This window comes from Pinus tabuliformis, chromosome 8 (assembly GCF_031772625.1).
Source record: "Pinus tabuliformis cultivar Carrire ecotype Pingquan chromosome 8, CPIR1, whole genome shotgun sequence".
In the NCBI taxonomy this organism is placed as follows: Eukaryota; Viridiplantae; Streptophyta; class Pinopsida; order Pinales; family Pinaceae; genus Pinus; species Pinus tabuliformis.
In genome coordinates, this window is record NC_142294.1 from 26,188,318 (window position 1) to 26,203,310 (window position 14,993).

Below are 14,993 nucleotides of genomic sequence, written 5' to 3' on the forward strand. Positions count from 1 at the left end.
TGAGATGCAAGGGGGGCAGGCCTCCTCAAAAGGGGTGCTTCTGGGCACACCCCCTCAAAAGGGGAACACCCAAGAGCACCCCTTTTGATAGGGGACGCCCAAAAGCACCCCTTTCGAGTTTCAAGAACTTTTGTGTGGGGAAGCCCAATATTCAAGCCTATGGCCCTAGTATTGTTATGCATTTCATGGTAATGATCAAATTTTAAAGAGAAAGTGACATTCTCAATTATATTTCATTTTCATCATTTTATTTAAATTTTTAACATTACCACGAAATGACTCAATATGTTTAAGAGTGGTTCTGAGCTCATTGGGTTTCATATGGAGAATGTATGAATTTTAGAACTTACTCCGAATCTAGCAGACTTACTATTTTTCAAGAATTTAGGATCTGGGGGATTGCAACATCTTCATTGGATTTTGTCATGTACAAGTATGGAACTAGTATTTAATCAAGAGCACCAAGCCCTCTATGTACCTTTATGTTAGTGGCATTGGTTGTCAAACTCCTCTATCATAAACCTACAAAAAATGTACCCATTACTCAAACAAAATCTTGACTTGACATGCTAGGTTTTTCTATCTTATTTTAATCCTTAGAGGGTGATATTGATGATGAAGATCCCGATATAGGTAATGAATTTGATGATATCTAGGTATTTGTCATAGCATGATTTTTCTTGGATGTTAGAGGCACTCTCGAGCCTATTTGCTGATATATTTTCGATTTAGAGATGGATTGCACTTGGTGTTATTCTAGTTATGTGCACCCTTTCACGCTATATAAATGAGAACTTTTTCTTATTTGTGTATAAAAGGTTTTGTTTCATATGGATGCACATCAATATATATGTTTTTCTTTAACATTTGAATATTTTAGATGTTTTTGGTTGACTGTTTTTTTATTCAAGTTTTTTTTACTGATATCGACCAATTTTGGACTCATATCTGGTTCGATCATCAGTTCGGTCCCAATAAAATCGATATCTACTATAGTCTATTTCGCTTGGTACTAATTAGATTCTTGAATGATGAATGTTGAATTTAAATTTCAAATCATTTTACAATCTAGAATGACGAATGATAATTTAATTTTTAAATCAATATGGATTCTAGAATGATGAATGATGAATATGGATCAATGTATTTCGTTAATGAATCTCATGGTGTATGGATGAATGGTGTATGTACCAGTGTGAATGATGAATATGGATCAGTGCATTTCATTCTTTAATTCAATTATGTATGGATCAATACATTTATGCTTTCATTATTGAATATGAATTTGAATTATGTGTGTGTGTGTGTGTTAAAAAAATTATGTACCTTGACATCTCCCCATCCCCCCAAAATTTCCCAAAAATTTGAGGGCACTCCCACATCCCCCCATCCCAAAGTTTTGGTGGAACATTGCTTTTCTCTAAGTTAGGAAAATTAATTAATTGATTAATTAATTCCAATCAAGGCCTTTTCTTGTGAAACCCTTTCTAGTTATTGGAGAAAATGTGTTCCTTAGCATCATAGACACAATCTGAGACTAGAACACCTGTATGAACTACAAAAACTAACAATCCCTCTTAGCAAGGAAGGTGTTTTGCATAACACCCAACTTATCTCCGAAGAAGATGAATTTGGCCTTCCCCAGAACTTTCATTAGTATATCTACTACCTACTCATCTGTGGGTATATACTATAGTTGAACAATCTTGTGCTACACACAATCCATGATGAAGTGGTATTTGATGTCTATATGCTTGGACCTATCGTGAAACATCGGATTCTCAGGCAACCTAATGCAACTCTAATTGTCACAGTGTATCATTGTCGTCTCTATCCTCTGACCAAAAAAGGCTACTAGCAACTTACGAAGTCAAATATCCTTGGATGTAGCCATGTTAGCTGTTATCTACTCTACATTTGTAGAACTCAGTGACACAGACTTTTGCTTACTACTTTACCAAGAAACAACTACTAATCCCATGTTGAAGCAGCACCGTAAAGTGCTTTCTCGATCCACTATGTTGCGTTCCCAGTCTGCGTCAATATAGCCAACCACCTTGACACCATCACCTCAAGCATACCTAATCCCATATTCAATAGTGCCACACAGATATCAACACATGTTTTGTTGTCGTCCAATGTACTCTCTTCGCCTCCACCATGAACTGGCTAAGGAGTTTATTGCGTAAGATATATCTAGTCTGTTGTTAACCAAATACATGAGAAAGCCTATTAACTACCTGTACAAGGTGGGGTCTGTTATCCACCACTTGTTGGTGACACCTATTACCACTAAAACTAGCAGGGGTCCTAGGAGGGGATCCTATAGAGCAACTACTAGGTTGAGGGCAACAATGGAGCAATAGCCCACTATTGTTGATTTGGGGTAGCATCGGATGTGCTCTAGCCATGAAAAATTGGTGGAAAGCACATGAGATCTCCAAGACCCACAAATGGTTTGGGCAGATTCTAACCGGTTTGGGAGATATTAAAATAATTAATATTTTTAATGAAATTCCTAAGTCTAAACTTAGGAAAAATAAAATGTTAATCGGTATTAATATAAAACTGGGTTAGAAGGGTCCAAAAGTCATGGATCAAGCCGAATCTAATCTTAGTCGTTAATTAGAGATTTAATCTCAGTCGTTGATGGACCAACTAGAAAAGTATAAGAAGAGGCTTGAGGGCCAGTTGGAGAATATACTGAGGGAGACCAGTGAGTTCGATTTCTGGAGTGGGGTTAGCTAAGAAATTCGAACTAGTGGTCTAGAGAGTAGCAGGATGCAGCAAGTATGGAACAGAGAGTCGGGAACAGCACCAGAAGACCAGGGCAAACATTGGAGAGGCAAACGCAGGGCCTCTCAGGCAGACGCAGAGGTAGTAGCAGACTGCGCAGTCACTGGAGGTCCTGCATGGGTGACGCAAAGGGGTTTTGTGCTACCAATGTGTTGTGTACCAAGATTGGGGATGAACTTACTTTCTGTGTCACAACTTCAAGGCAAAGGCTATGACATCTTTTTCATCAAGGAGAAAGTATACGTCAAACACTCGAGCTGGAAAAAGAAAGTGTAGATCAGGATCAAAAGTAACAAGTTGTATAGACTACAACTAGAATCACCAATGGCACTAATAGGCAGTCATGGAGACAAGGATTTGAACGAACTATGGCACAGAAGAATGGGACATTTGCACCATGGGGCTCTGAGAATTCTCAAGAGCACTATAATAAGAGTTATGGATCTTAGTACGAAACAAGATGATGTATGCAGAGGATGTGCTCTAGGAAAGGATGCCAAAGCAGCATTTCCTAGAAGTAAAAACAAGGCCAAGAGTGTACTAGGATTGATACACTCAGATATCTGCAGACCTATGTCCACTAAATCTCTTAGTGTTGTCGAGTACGTCCTTACCTTCATTGATGACCACTCAAGGAAAACTTGGATTTATTTTTTGAAAACCAAGGACGAGGTTTTTGTCGATTCAAAGAGTTCAAGGCTCTAGTGGAAAATCTGACTGGGAAGAAAATAAAAGTTTTGCACTTAAATATTGGTGGAGAGTATGTCGATAAGGACTTCACTGAGTTTTGCGCTAAGGAGGGCATCAGAAGAGAGTGGACAGCTCCTTACAATCCAAAGCAGAATGGAGTTATGGAAAAGAAGAACAAGACTATTGTACAAGCAGCTAGGGCCATGATGTATGATCAAGATATGCCAAAATTCCTGTGGGAAGAAGCATACAACACAAAAGTCTATGTTCAAAACAAGACTCCTCATCGGGCATTGGGCAAGATTACTCCAAAGAAATTTTTCACAGGGAAGACACCTGAAGTCAGCAATTTCAGGATATTTGGGAGTTTAGCATATTGCCGCGTACCCGAGGAAAAGAAGAAAAAGTTGGATCAAACTACGGAAAAAAGATATCTAGTGGGATATAGCGAGAACGCTAAGGCATACAGAATCTATCTTCCAAGGAGCAAGAAGGTAGCGGTTCGACGAGATGTGAAGTTCATGGAGGACAAGGCTTTCAGAAAATCCCGAGAAATGCCTTCTGAGGAGCAGGCAAAAGAAGAGTTGTTGGTTAAACCTCTTCAACCAACGAAAGTAAAGAATTCTTCCTCGGGTCAGGAAGATTCACAAGATGAGGAGGAGCTAACAGAAGCACCTGCTGGCAAAGGAAGAACTAGCAAGGAACTTCGTCAAATTCTGCGAGATGCAGAGGACTTCATCAGTGCACCAAGAAACACTAAGAGGGAGCAAAAACAGCCAGATAGATATCAGGCATTAGTAGCTCAGGATGGGGAGCCTGCTAGGCTGGATGCGATGGTAGAGGAGTACAACTTCATAATGGTGAACGATGTCTCGGAGGTAGTGCCAAGGCCTCAAGATAGATCAGTGGTAGGTTCGAGATGGATCTACAAGATCAAATACGCTACAGACGACAGTGTTGAGAAATATAAAGCCAGGTTTGTGGCTAAGGGGTATGCTCAAAAGGAAGGAATTGATTACGAAGAAACCTTCGCCCCGGTAGCCAGGTATACATCTATTAGAACCGTGATATCTCTTGCAGCACAGATGGGGTGGGTGATTCATTAGATGGATGTCAAAACGGCATTTCTGAATGGGGTGATAGAAGAAGAGGTATACATTGAACAACCAGAGGGCTTTGAGACACATGAGAAGAAGTCTCATGTATGCAAGTTGAAGAAAGCCTTGTATGGGCTGAAACAGGCACCTAGAGCATGGTATGGTCGAATCGATGGCTACTTGCAGAAGATGGGATTTGTCAAGAGTGACGCAGATCCAAATCTCTATTATTTGGTCATAGAGAATGAGCCGCTAATCTTAGTATTGTATGTGGATGATCTCTTTCTGACAGGATCATCCAAGCTCATCGAGGACTGCGAAAAGAATCGAGCCACGGAATTCAATATGGAGGACTTAGGACGAATGCATTATTTCCTAGGGCTAGAAATTTGGCAGCAAAAGGGAGAGATCTTCCTTGGGCAAGGGAAATATGCTACAGAAATCCTCAAGAGATTCAAGATGGAGGACTGTAGACCTATGGCTACTCCAATGATCACCAACTGAAAGAAGATCGATGCATCGGAAGACAAGGATATTAATCCCACCTTATACAGGCGGCTCAAAGGGTCCTTGATGTATCTAGTCAATACCAGGCCAGACATTTGCTACGTTGTCAACACCCTCAGTCAGTTCATGGTGGAACCGAAGAGGGCACACTAGGCAACAGCCAAACATGTTCTCAGGTATTTACAAGGAACAGTCGATTATGGACTCTTGTACACTAGGAGTAAGGATGTCAGATTGAGTGGATTTACTGATGCAGATTGGGCAAGAAGTTCAATGGACGGAAAAGTACCTGTTATCACCCCAAGAAACTCACCTAGGTTGCATATCGGTGATGCTCGGGAACATTACAAATTCAACAAAATAGTTGGATAAATGGTGGATGAATGAAACAAATGCTGCATATTCAAGCCAGATAACCACTTCTACTATGATTGACCCCAGACATGGGTGAACACCCCCAGACTACAAGGCTTTTAACCACCAATTACTCACAGTTTGAGGATAAGGTGATAATGGAGAAGACTGACCACACCAGCAGATGCACAGGACCCTGTGATGGCCGGCTGCAACCAGTTAAAAGGTCTGTAAATCTAGTTTCTAATACACAGACAGGATGACAGCTCTCTATGCATTAAACAACAGAAACCTGCATACACGTTCAATGATACATGTTACATCCTAACACAGAGGTGGGATGACAGCCCCTCTAATGCTAAACATTAACAGAACGTGAATCAATGCAAACAGGCACAGCCTGGAACAAGAAAGAGAAGTGGAAAGTGAGCAATTAACAGCAAAAGAAGCTTGTATTAGCTAGAAATGAAGACCAGACGCTGCAGGTTACAAAGTAGTTACAGTCTCCAAAAGTTGAACCTTACAACAGAGTCACCTTCATCTAACACTCATCCCCCTGATTACATCTGTGTTCTCAGTATATATGGTGTCTCATTACACAACATCTCTGCTGAACATGCGTGGAGGAGCCAATAAATGGCCACCAACCACATTTACACTCAAAAATGGGCCTCTGATATAAATCTGGCTGTGTTGTAAATGGATTTGACCCCTCTGGTGCTCTGCAGTCCTCCTTTGAGCAGGTGGTGTGAAATACAAGTGTAACCATAACCATTGAATGCGCTGAACATTAAAACGGCTCAATCATGACTGTTTTGCTTATAAACAGCGAAACATTGCCAAACTGCTCATTCCCGCCCATCACTGCTTCTTTTGGACTTTAAAAGTCCTCAGGCATGGTTCAATCATCTATCGAGTCCGCCTTTCGGGTCGCAATGCATATCTTAACTGGTCAATCCTCTGTTTCTTTACATTTGAAAATACATTGAAAAATGCTGCAAAACACGGGAAATTTGCTTTTGGCGGACTTAAAAACATATATATTTTACTTCCCGGACCCCATCGGGTCCGGGCTTCATCGCTATCGACATCCTCCAAGGCTTCCTTTATATTTCCTTATATTTCGTTATATAACGAAAATGCGCCCAAAATCATTGAAAAGGCCTTAGCGCGGACCTGAAAATTTATGAGAAATCATTCATAATGCCATCGGGTCCGACCCATCGGGTCGGAGGTATGTCTTATTTAAAAGCCCCGCCCTTTTAAAAACGCCGATAGCGATATCGCTGCGGACCCGATAATCTATCAGGAATAACTTATAACGCCATCGGGTCCAGCTTATCGGGTCGGAAGCATATCATATGTAAAAGCCCTGGCCCTTTGACTATCCCGATAGCGATATTGCGATGCGATCTTGGTCGTTGATCCGGATACGCGATCGACGGTCCTCACAAAATCGCCGATCACCATCTCCATTGCCCCTTTTAAAAGTGCCGATACAATGCGCCGATGCGATATCGACGATCGCTCATCGGCGAGGTCTCCTTTGTCGATGCCATTGCCCGCCTGTTCCGACTGCGATATGCCAACGCGATCTGGACCGTTGATCGGCCAGATCCAACGGTTGTTATGAATTCAGACCTTTAAGCCTGCGATTTTGATTTTTGCATGGTTTTGGAGTGTTTTTGCCTCCCGGTAATGTATTTCCACCCTCCCAAGGGCTTTTCCTTTGCAACCATTTCGATCGGTGGAGGCCTTAAGAGGATTTTGAAGGCTTTTGGGGCACTTTGTATCCGTTTTTGGGCATCCTTCTGTGCGCAAACAACCCAATCAGGACTACATTTGATCCTCAAATGTTGGATTATGTAGCAGAGCTAACAGGACCTCTAGGTACTGTTTCAACATTGGATCAGGAACGACCTCCTGGTGCAGTAGGAAACAGAAGTCCATGGCTTTGAGCTCATCTGAGGCAGAATATATGGTGGCGAGCACAGCTTCATGTGAGGCCATATGGCTTAGAAAACTGCTTGTGAACCTATTCAAAAGAAAAATGGAGACGACCAAAATCATGTGCGATAATCAGAGTTGCATCAAGCTCTTTGAGAATCCAGTGTTTCATGATCGGTCAAAGCATATTAATATCCAGTGTCACTCTGTCAGAGACTGTGTCCAACGAGGAGATGTGCAGTTGAGCTACACTCCGACAAGAAAACAAGTGGCAGAGATCCTCACCAAGGCCCTTGGAAGAACAAAGTTTGATTACTTCAGGGAAAAGATTGGGATGATAAGGAATCCATTTCAATAGCAGAAATGGGGGTGATGTTGCAATACAGATGTAGTGTTGGGAGAAAAGACCAGCAGCAGCACGGATGCAGAGGGTGTTGCCGTATAGATGCAGCAGTGACAGTAGCAGGGCCATGGGCAACAATACAAGATGCAGCAATGCAAAGGATGTTGGGCAAGGAGGCCTAGCATCAGCACAGGGACCGATGTTGGATGATCAAGGTGATACTCAGTGAGGAGTATTACTAGAGCACAGTGCTCGCTAAGAGGGAGTGTTGATTTGGGGTAGCATCGAATGTGCTCTAGCCATTAAAATTGGTGGAGAGGCTAAAGCACGTGAGATCTCCAAGACCCAGAAATGGTTTGGGCAGATTCTAACCGGTTTGGGAGATATTAAAATAATTAATATTTTTAATGAATTTCCTAAGTCTAAACTTAGGAAAAATAAAATATTAATGGGTATTAATATAAAATTAGGTTAGAAGGGTCCAAAAGTCATGGATCAAGCCAAATCTAATCCTAGCCATTGATTTAATCTCGTCCGTTGATGGACCAACGCGAAAAGCATAAGAAGAGGCTTGAGGGTCAGTGGGAGAATACACTGAGGGAGACCAGTCAGTGCAATTTCTAGAGCAGGGTTAGCTGAGAAATTCGAACTAGTTGTCTGGAGAGCAAAAGGAGGCAGCGAGTACGGAACAGAGAGTCGGGAATAGCACCAAAAGACCAACACAGACGTTGGAGAGGCAGACGCAGAGGCAACAACAAACTGCGCAATCACTAGAGGGCTTGCATGGGTGACGCAGAGAGGCCCAGTGCTGACGCAAAGAGGCAGGGGCTGACGCAGAGTGTCTGGGAGCTACGCAGAGGTCAGCCAAGCTAACGCAAAGACTGGGAGAAGTGTTGGAGAATTTTCTCTCTGTTGGGTAAGCCAGTTTGGCACCCTGTTGTACTGAAGAATTGTTGGATAATAAAATCCTCCCTTGTTGCACTGGTTTTCCCACGTTGGGTTTTTCCAAGGACTGTTGTCCAAAATATCTGTGTCAATGTGTTGATTCTTCTACATGTGTTTGTTTCTGTATTATGGTGTGATATCTACAGTAGAATTTATTTTAATGTTTATTGAAGGAATTTCATAAATAACTTATTGGAAAATAAGTAGGTAAAGTAAATCAATTGTTGCAGTGATAGAATTTTCACAACTATCACCTCAACTAAGGCTTCCTGCTCTTTACAGACTTTCACCGATGGGAGGAGTCCTAGTATGAGAGGAATCACAAGGATGGATGGACCAATGATAAGATATAGAGTGATTCCTAAGGCCTATTCACAAGAGAGGCTCAATTATATAGCTTACTTGCTTATGAAGCAAGGTGATGGGCTCTCCAAGAAGGGCTAAGGGGATAATTTAGCCTAGGTTTGGAGAATAAGCCTTGACAAGGGGCTTCCTAGACTTAAGGATCCTTATAGAGGAATGGATTCTATGTAATCTTTGTGGAATTTGAGTTATGAAGTTGCAGCACCACAAAGAACCCAAGTGGACCCAAACTAGGTCAAGGGTGTGGAGTTGACCAATAATAGAGGGGGTTGACCTAGTTAGGGAGGAGAGTAGGATCAAAGGGCTAATTTTCGTTTGAAATCCAAATGCAATGATCCTAATGAGGACATTAACCCAAAGTGACCTAGGGAGGAGAACATTCCTTGAGCTAAGGTTTGCAATATCTCGAGATCCCACCGTGGATTGATGTCAAATTCGGAGGGCTCCTTGAGAAGACCCCAACACAGTTGTGGACCAATTTTCAAGGGTTTTGGATGGATAGAGAATATTTCGCTTGATGCCCCGAGTGACCCTCTAGAGTTAGACCTAGAATTTGGAAATGTGAAGAAAAAGAGGGAAACTTGACCACCAAAGGGATAAAAGGATAGATGCCTTATTGCTTTGGCTTAATGGAGTCAAAATACATATAGATTGAGAATTTTCGTAAGTTAAGGAGCCCTAGTTAACCTATGCTAGCCTATTCAAGGGCAACAATTAGGTAATCATAGATTTACACTTCAAAATTGCCAAAGAGATAAAATTTTGAGGCTTAAAACCTAATATGTGCCTCTAGGAACATTCACCCACTCTCCTCAAGTACAATTCATGCATTAAATCACTTATTCAAGGTTCTTAGAAGAATTTCGCATTTACTTTAACCCATACAAGAATAGTGATAATCATAACATGCAGTAAACCAGTAAAATAACAAGAATAGCATCAAAAAGGACTTAAATGTGAGAGAGAGTATATCCATTCATCAACTTCGCATTAGAAAGAAGCTCTAAAGACGATAGCAAAAAGTGTGAAAATCTCTCAAGAGGTATTAATCCAATCCAAGTGATGATGAGAGAAATGAATCATCCTCTCATATATTTATACAATCCAATAAGGGACTCGAATAGCCTAATTTGTCTTATTTAGCCCCAAATAATAAAAAAATGCTCAATAATGAAATGACTTGGTGACAAGCCCACCAAGATAGCTCAATAATACACAATAAGGCCTCTCAAGAGGGAGAAATAATGAACATGATGAGTTGTTGGGCCATTGAGAAGGCCTAATGAAGTCCAAAGTGTGCCATGCTGAGAGAATGGACTCCAAATATAGTGGACAAGGGATTGGCCCCTTGTTTTTCCAAGCAAGTCATTGTGGTTCTCCCAAGTGGGTGTGAGGGCACGATGACATCCTCATGGGCCTCCAAATGGATCAAAAATGCTTGTAAAACATTTGTAAGGGCTAGGATTATGACATCAGTCCTCTCTATGTCTCTTGCAGTGAGACACACCTTCATTTGTGTTGATTTCTAGTAGCATCGGATGTGCTCTAAGCCTCAAAATTTGCAAGGAAGCTAGGACACATGTATTCCAGAATACCCAGAAATTGTTTTGGGAAATTCCACGCGGAGACAGTTTTATTAAAATAATTAATTATTTGTAATGGATACCTAGGTCTAGACTTAGGAAATTAAAATAATTAAAGGGTATTAATAAAACTAGGTGTGAATCTTCTAGAAAAAGACGAAGATCGAGTCAATATGATCTGAGCCATTGATTAGAATTTAATCTGGGTCATTGATTACTCAACGAGAAGATTATAAGGACTTCGATGGGCATTTGGAAGACACATCGAGTGAGAGATCAGAGATCGATTTTCTCAAGAGAGCAGCGCAACAGTTGTCGGAGAGGTCATCGAGGAGATTTCTTGCAGTGAGGGGCAGGGATAGTTTTCTAGTTGGAGAGTTTCTTGATCCGGGGATACATTGCAGAGGAGGCAGAGAGAGATCTAGAAGAGGCAGCGCAGAGCCATGCTGGGCAGCATAGAGCCACGCTGAGGCAGTGTAGAGCCCGATGGGAGATTCGAAATTTGCTAGAGAGTCGAGTTCTAGAGCCATAAGTCGGGGTGTGAGACCGGAAGGGCAGAGTCGAAGTTCCAGAGGCAAATCGACCAACAAGAAGGGTGACGCAGAGCCTAGTAGCTGTGACGTTGAACTACATAGGCTGATGCAGAGGCGGTGTGGGGCTTGCCATCCAAAGCCTGGATCAATATTGAATCTACAGTGATAGTGTGAGGTATTTCTCACTAATTTCTCTGTTGGGTTTTTCCGAAGACATTGGTCCAAAAATAATTGTGTCAGTTTTATTTTGTGTGTGCTAGAATTTATCGGTTTCCAGAATTTTATTTTCCGCAGTATTTTATGGTAAAAATTGCAGCTATGATTTTATTCGTTATTTGTCGTAGTAAATAAACTACAAAATTAATTTCTGAGTTAGAAGAATAATCTCCAGTAGTTGCAATAGATAAAATTTCACATGGAGAGATATTCTCTAACCCTTGCCATGTGACACGATGCCCCACAGTCAATATACCAGACTCCTATGGAGGTAGAGCTAGATAAGAAAGCTATGAGAGAAAACTCGTATTCGAGTCTTGAAGATAGCTTGTCAATGTCTGTTGGAGTTGTTGTTTGTTACTTCTTCTTCTCGCCCTTCTTTCTATTCGAACATTGATTGACATAGTGACCATGTTGACCGCATCCAAAATACTTGATTTTACTCAAGTCATTTTTCTTCTTCTCTCCCTTGGAGTTAGGTCCTTTACTTGAGCCCTTCTTGGCTTCTCCCTTTCCTACTAGAGAAATGTTCTTGTCCTCATGTGTCTGGGTTGTATTGTTGTTGCCACTAACAAGACTCAACCTAAGCTCCTCTTGAGTGAAATCACTCCACAAACAATCGCAATCAGGTAGGCCTTGTTGTACACTAATCACTTGGACAAACATGTCCCACTATGGTGAGAACCTGTTTAAAGCAGGTCTCATGAGCTTGTCATCATTATCTTCTCTCCGACAGCTACCAACTCATCCTTGACAAGTCTAATCCTGGTGAGGTAACTGACTACACCTTCTCCTTTGTTCATTTTGGTGTATCTTAGCTTCTCTCTGAGAGCCAAAATTATGTTTATAGTAGCATTCTATAGCAGTTTCAAGATGGCATCCCACAATTTCTTGGTTGTAACCAATTTTGTGATACGGGGAATGATGTGATCTTTAACCCCATGCTAGATAACACGATTAGCTTTGGGGTCCTACTTCTGGTAGGTATAAATGCATCAAATCTATCAGAACGGCTACAATTGTTGTAGCATAGTCCTTCAGTCCATGCTCCAACAATAATAAGATTCTGGATTTCCAGACACCAAATTTCAATACACCATCAAGTATGTTCCGGCCTCTTAATCCAACTGAAGCCATTTTTGAAGCCTTCAAACAATAAATCTGAAGAAAAAATATGTGTGATGAATCCTTGCTTTCTCCTTTGAAAACCTTGCACTAAGATCGCCAATAACCTCAATGCTTTATTGCTCTGATACCATGTGAAATTTTGGTGCCCCAGAAGGTGTTATTAACCAGTTAATTATTTCCTATCACTTATTTACAACAAATTAATTGATATACAAGAAGCAAGGAATAACAATACAAACAGCACCAATCACAAATTGAAAATGCAAGAAACCAATCACACAATTTACACCAAATTTTTGGACAAAATGTCCCTAGAAAAACCCCAATATGGGAAAAAGTATTTTTCATATCCAAGGGCTTTTATTAATATCTTCAACAAATAAATTGCTATTAAGAAATAGCATTGCTTGCCTCTCATTGGAAAAGCTCCAAAACAATATTTCTATATTTCTACTAATCTGGAAAACCCCATTACTTCCCTATTATGCAATTCGCGTTGCCTCCAGCGACGCGCATTGCCTTTGGAAATCCACATTGTCTCCCTACAAACTCAATTTTCCTTCTAGAAGACTCGAATGGCCTCAAGCAAATTCACATTGGCTTCAAGTGAACACGCACTGGTTTTTGCCACATAATCTCGACCTCCTCTTGCAAATACACAAAGCAATTTGACCTCCTCCTAAAACTCACAACCTCACTGGGAAAAACTCAGCCTCCTGCAAAAAATATTGATAACAAGAATCTCTAGAAAATCTTTCCTCGATCACTGAGGTTGAAACCCTCTGGTGTCATTTGAAATCACCCACTCGAATACCAGTGTGATCTCCAAAGTTGCCCATTGATCTCCTTTATAATCACACATTCGTGAATGAATGGCCACGATTAGAAGTTCAATTGACCTAATCAATGGCTAAGATCATCTTAGAAACTTTCTACAAGCTTCTAGAGGAAAATCGACCTTATCCCAATTAATATCAATTAATTATTCACTTTTCCTAAGTTAGACTTAAGAAATATTTTAAAGATCACTAGTTGACTTAATTAAGATATTTTTCCTAGGTGAACCTTCAAAAAAAGTACATGGGCTTAGAGATAATTAACTCCTCTATGTCTCTAGCCTCAATGACACCTCTCAAAACTAGAACACATGTCCGAGCTACAAAGACCAACATAGGATGGGCACTCCTTGGAAAACTTGGATTGAAGTAATACGTCCATGATTTTTTTCGTACTTATTTGCATCATTCTGCGAATTCATCTCAATTATTTAGGCTTAGGGTCATTGATTCAATAGGATTGGCAGTCTCTTATCCTCATCCTTGAGTCTGGGCCAGAAATTTTAACCTGGAGGTTGATGCAACTAAAAGCATAAAATGGCTACAATGAAAGAAAAAGATGAGTTAAAATGCAAAAGATTGTCAAGACATCAATTAGCACGTGGGCGAAAGCCTAGCATGAGCTCTACCCACCTCATTATCAATCACTTAATTTTTTGAACACTTAATGCTCCATCACATAATAAAGGAACTCTTGCATGTCCCAGCCTTGATAAGCGATAACTAACACCTCACTAAGTGGTAAATAAATGCCAAATCATTAAAAGTAAGTTTGGGCTCCTAAGTTACGCTCCTCATCAAAGCATTATAAAAAATAAGTAAAAGGCACACCAAAGGGGGTGGCAAAAGCAAGCCAAGGAAAGGGATAACTCATGCCTCCACGATTGCTCCCTCCTCACATATATACACTCAAGATGATTGATCAGCTAGTCCCATAACCATGGCACTTTGCCTTGAAGTCCTTACCCTCCATTGCCACTATTATCAGAAGCACCTATGGATTGAAGGGTTGACGAAGGACATGTTACCTCCCATTGAGATGGAAACACCCAATAGGGTTGACCGTCTAGCCATTCCTAACACAACTAGGGAACAATTTTACAAGAATGTGTCTAGTTAGATATATGAAGGTGATCTTAGTTTGAAGTGTTATTATGCCCTTAACAATTAAGTATGGTCCACCATGATACATCTATGATCATTGTCCCTGATGATTGCAAACTTTCACTTGATTTTGAGATAGTTTCACTAGGTGATTTTTCACACAGCAAAAAAATCCTTTAAGGGCACATTATATCTCTCCGCCTCACAACATGCCTAGGTCATTTTACATTTTCTAGAGAACAATGATGACCTTGCAGATTCAACATTACCCATCCAGAGCAAAGCATTGGGCACTATGAGGATTCTAGTTGATTAACAACTCAGAGCACCCCTGAATGTTGAAACATTGAGCTCCTCTTGCTTTGTGTTGGATTTACTCGATGTTGTACCAAACGGACTCTATACACCCCAAGTTGACCTTGACACTATTTGATGGGTGTTGCTCAAATCTAGAGTCCAAATGATGATGGTCATCCCAAGGATTGCAAGGGAAGGCTTGTACTTGCACTTGGAGCCCCAACACTAGACAGAGAGGGTGCCATATAACCCAT

General features: G+C 40.9%; 1 protein-coding gene across 1 annotated transcript in view; it reads right to left on the reverse strand.

Moving 5' to 3' along the window:
* The window catches only part of LOC149233968 (protein TONSOKU-like), a 195,686-nt gene that overhangs the window by 148,766 nt on the left and 31,927 nt on the right, over positions 1-14,993 (reverse strand). The window lies entirely within an intron of this gene.